This window comes from Bombina bombina, chromosome 1, assembly GCF_027579735.1.
Source record: "Bombina bombina isolate aBomBom1 chromosome 1, aBomBom1.pri, whole genome shotgun sequence".
Taxonomy (NCBI): Eukaryota; Metazoa; Chordata; class Amphibia; order Anura; family Bombinatoridae; genus Bombina; species Bombina bombina.
In genome coordinates, this window is record NC_069499.1 from 1,126,053,515 (window position 1) to 1,126,058,972 (window position 5,458).

General features: G+C 35.1%; 1 protein-coding gene across 1 annotated transcript in view; it reads left to right on the forward strand.

The window, feature by feature from the left end:
- The first annotated feature begins 4,784 nt into the window (after positions 1–4,784).
- Positions 4,785–5,458, forward strand: part of RARA (retinoic acid receptor alpha) — a 309,687-nt gene continuing 309,013 nt past the window's right edge. The window contains exon 1 of the mRNA XM_053698369.1: positions 4,785–4,965. The gene's annotated coding sequence lies outside the window, so the exon portion shown is untranslated. The remainder of the gene's footprint in view (positions 4,966–5,458) is intronic.

A 5,458-nucleotide genomic window follows, 5' to 3' on the forward strand; every position in this document is an offset into this window, starting at 1 on the left:
TGACTTTTCAAGTGACTTGAGGTGACAAATTCGATAGGTCAAAAATGGTCTCAAAAAGATCTTAAAATTAAAAAGTGAGCCGAAAACCTATTGTGATTGCTGAGCTTGTTTTAGACTCAATAGGGAAAATAGGGCTTGTTTCACGATCTGATAACCTGTTTACGAGTATGAGAATGGGAGAAACATGCTATTGTGATTCTGCCCAAAAATTTGCCAAGATTAGCAGTACAACATATTAATTTATCCCAGAATAAAATGGCCTCCACTTTTCATGTTTACAGTAGTGGGTTTTTCATTGAAACTATTGTGCCGCTACAATCTTGCCAAATTGTAAGCCCTCACAGTACAGAACGGATTTACTTGAAGGATCCTTTTAACACTGTACTATAAGCAAAGTTAGTGAAAATATATAATATTTTTTTTACAGTATAATGCAAAAAAATAACGCATCTTATATTGTATACACATGCACAGTATACCCATAATGCCCCGGCTCAAATAGATTTATTATTGTGATTATTTGTTATTATTTGTTTTTATTAACAATGGTCATCTGACTACATAGCAAAGATATATGCATTCTATGGATGCAACTTGTATAATAATAAGGAAACTTTGCAGGTATGTTCTAATATTCTAAACAACATATGCAAGCATTTTCACACATACATGTCTTGCCACCCTTTATTTGGTAAGACATATATGACATTTACTATGCCCCCTCCACGCTACTGACTTTTACAAGCATGCATTGATGAATATTTCAAAATGTTATAGGGTAGTGAGATGTATACTTTCCTATAGAAACAACATTGAACATCATCTGTGTGGCGAGGGAAACACCACTTTTTTTTTTTAGAGCATTTCACCTTGTGTGAACCTTGCGAGACTGGCAATAAAAAAAATAATATTTCTTGCAGCGATCCTTCGGGCCCTTAGAGAGAGAGAAAAATAAATAAATTCTGAAAATGAACATTTTAGTACTTCTCTCTCCAAACCCCACTACGAACCTGATTATTTTCACCCTAAACCTTCTACAACAATAGACAAAGGCAGCTATTTCAAATGACAAATTTATGTAACAAATAGCTACTAAACAAATAGCTATCATTGTTTATTATGGGGGGGCTGGCACAACATACTGCATACAATATATTTATTAATAAAACCTTTTGTGTGTTAGATTTAAAAAAATTAACAAAATGTAACACGATCTAGAAAAGGTCTTATGTGTGTGTGTGTGGGGGTGCTAGCCCCCTAATTAAATACAGAAATCTCTGTAATCCAGTTAGATCTAACAAAGCAACTGACTGATTATCCCTAATCTAACAAACAGATAAATGATTTTTGTCCTATGTTTATTTGGAGCTTAAACCCCATAATGAATACATAGATTCTCCCACAATATGATTATAAATACCAGATTTTGCATGTTAATTCTAACATAATAATCTTGTGATATAATATGATCTAATTATGTTAGATCTAACCAAACAGCTGAGCTATCAAATTGTATAACTTTTTGTCAAATTGTTCTAAAGGGGGCGGATGACTGTTCAGCCCCATCCACAAGTAATTATTTATACCACTTCTTGTATGTTAGATCCAATGAAAATAACAATTTATTCAACCTAATTTAGTAAAGATCTAACCAACCAAAGTGTTTCTTTTAAAACATTGATTTGGCTGGGTGGCTTAAAGGGATAGGAAAGTCAAAATTAACCTGCTTGAATTATCCAGCTAGAGCATATAATTTTAAGACACTTTAAAATTCACTTCTGTTTTCAAATGTGCTTCGTTCTCTTGGTATCCCTTGTTGAAAATGAATGCACATATACACTAGTGGGAGCAAGCTGTTGATTGGTGCCTGCACACATTTGTCCCTTGTGATTCGCTAACTAGTTGTGTTCAGCTAGCTGCCAGTAGTGCAATGATGTTCCTTCAGCAAAGGATAACAAAAGAATGAAGCACATTTGATAATAGAAGTAAATTTAAAAGTTGTTAAAAATTGTATTCTCTATCCAAATAATGAAATAAAATGTGGGGGTTTCCTGCCCCTGGGAAGCTGGTGTACCTTATAGATGGTCTCAGGGTAGTCCACCTTTGTTTCCAGCACTAGGTAGCAAAGCATTGTGGAACCTGTAGTCTAGATACTACATTACTAATTTGTCATCTAACCCCCCTCCTTTGACAGAGTTCAGTCTCTGCCAAGCAAGGCATGCTGTGTCACTTCCGTTTAAATATGTAGCTGGATTTTTCTAGTCCTAAATTTTTGTGTGTCTGGCTGTGAACCAAAACAAACACATCCCTGCACCAACAAAAAGAAAGAAAAGATGCAAATAGAAGTGATATTTATACAAGCAGAGGCCTCTAGAATCCAGGGCACTAGAGGAAGCACAGGAAACATTTGCATGGGAGGTTCTCTCCCCATCCTGAACAGAAAACGAAAGGGTGGGGGAAATAGCAATTCAATTCATATTAGTCTTAATAAATGTAATTATTCTGTTAATATATCATTTCTTAATACTTTTCTGTTTGGGTAATAAGAATAGCTGGAAAAATATTTCTAATTTCAGTTGGAGTAAACAATATACAAATATCCTTTTATTTATACAAAAAAATGATAATTTTAATGTTTGTTCTTTGTCTGCAGGCAGTGCATGGGTTAATAAACTTGTGTGATTTCTGTTGCTAACTCTTATCCCGTGGAACTTTTCCAGATTGTACGAATCTTTGATCCCTCTGGACCTATTTCAGCATTATAATGTTTTCTGGTTCATTTAAGGTCACAAGGTTTTACTGAAATTCTATACAGTATGGTTAGTTTAGAATCAAATCTAGACTGCATAATTCATGTTGCTGTAGGATTGCGCGGTTTTAATTAGCGACATTGCTGGACTTTGCATTTATGTCCATGTTACATAGCTTTGCTGAGACTATATATATATATTCAGCAGCCACTGTACTCTCAAATGTTATTCAAAGAAAGATGCAACATTTGAGACCGTTTCCTTCAGACACTAACATAATAATAATAATAGTTTGTTTGTTTACCTTTGGGCCTGATTTACTTTTTGTTGTGTGTTTTTTTTTCCCCTTCAGATTTCTCTGATATTTATATAAATGCCTACTGTCTAGAAAGGGTTAATGTTCACTTCTCAGATATCTGGCACACATTTAGCCCGTCTGGGTAGGTGGGGTCAAAAAGAGAAGGCGTGACACACGCCAGCCGGACCAATTATTCTTCTGTCTGAAATGCCCCCGCCCCCACCTGCACCTTTCGTGCAACAGGTGAGGAGGCAAAGGTTTGGGATTTCTTTTAACCATTAACATGCTGAAGATGGATTGGATAGCTCTACAAAAACATTTCTCTTTAAAATGTATTGCCAATGCCAAGCTGTTTAAATATGGCCGCTTACACTGCTGTACTGTAGTGAGTTAATCAGAGCAGCACAGCCCACATATAAACACAATAGGAAGACAGACGTGACACGTTATCCCGTGCCTGGGTTGTACCCACCCACACCTTCCTCTGGGTTTCCCTCTGTGTCTCTTGCCATAACTTTCCTGGCAGTCAGCGGAATGTACAGAGTAGTTAGTGTAGACAGATGACAGACAAATGATTTCAAAGAAACAATACCTTTATCTAAAATAAAAAAGTAACTGGATGAATAAAATACAAGCCCCAGCTGTACTTTAGACAAGTTATGCGTTTTTTTAATACTCGAATTCTTGTTTTAATTATGTACATATTTGAGATGTACAGTTTTGTATTGATTGACTGTTAAGTTATGAGCATACATACAGATTTTGGTATTGATAAATTCTGTTTCATAAATTGCGAATTGTATTCATAGTTTCTTAAACTGCTCAATAAAACAGAAAATATTTGTTTAGGAATGAACGATGGGAATGTTTAAAGTAAATAATGCGAATCCATTCTGCTGACATGTTCCTACATCATTTTACAGGAGCAAATACTATGGGGAGGACAAATCCCAGTGTTTATAGCTATAAGGAGGGTATGTTGACAAGTTATAAATAAAAGGCCTAATTACTAATACGATATTTATGAATAATACTACAACATATATTTTATTCATGTCACTGTCCTCTGCATTATGAGCTCCAAGATCTAGCAGCTCTGAAAATGGTTGGAAATTCAACATATGTTTACTTATTAATGATACTTTTAGGCGGGCAGAGCATAAAATGTTAGGATAAATAGGTTATATAATTTATTTTAATATTTGTTATTTTTAGTTTTAAAGTATAATTTACTATTTTTTTTTTTTACATAATTTTAACAAGGAATTAGGGGATATAACTAACTTGATGCAAATTTTCTTATTTGTCTGTAAATACCTATAATGGATTTAGTATGTCAGATTGCAATGTGTGTGTTTATGTATGTATGTATGTGTGTGTATGTGTATATATATATATATATATATATATATATATATATATATAAAAATAAAATTAGCTGATATGTTTAATTACTGTGCTATTATGGTTAATTGTATGTACGCAATATGATTTTTATTTTAGATTGTAACTGTTTCTGATATGTTTATGTGCCATTATTGCATTACAACCATTCATGGTTCATGTTCATGAATGAGCACCGTTAGTAGGATGTGTGTTGCTATCCTGCAGGCTGACTGGCAGCAGATGGGTTAAGCTTAAGCTAGAGGGTGGCAGGTCTGGCTGGTTATGGGGTGGAGAGCTGTGGGAGGTACAGCCAGAGAGGCTGGGCTGTAGGATAAAGTTTCACAGCACATTATACCGCTATGGCTGCGGAGAAAAGAGGCTGCATCGAGGACGTCTGACATTGCAGAATAGATAGAACTCATCCTCTGTATAATTTATTTCCTCGTTGGACCCCATAACATCTTCTGGATCACGTGAGGTAGAAACGCGACAGAGAAAAAGTCTCAGGACCCTCACTGCACCAGATGACAGGTAATATGCTTTTAAGTGTTTTATAGCCGCGGAGGGGGATGGGGTGTTCCTGTATTAATAGTGGGGAACCCTAAGAAATAAGTGTAACTTGCTGCTGTCTGGTTCAGTGACAGTGCTCGAACTAATGTAATGTTCACGTACACACTGCACTGCGTATACCACACTTGCACATTTCTATGCCCAAAACGCAGGTAAACTGCTGTAATAAAAACACAATCTGCTGCTGTATACTACAGATACATATCTCTTAATATAAGAGATGCATATCTGTTTACTACACAACTATATATATATATATATATATATATATATATGATTTCTCTAAGTATTGCTCGATCTGCTCTTTGTGTTGTACACATGTATGCATAGCTTTGTGCGTCCAAGTAAAGTGTTGAGATATGTATTGCAATTAAATTCAACTATATTTTAAATTTTGTTACAAGAGAGATATTTGCTATGGAGCCCATGTTGTTTTGTACAACTGAGATTAAAC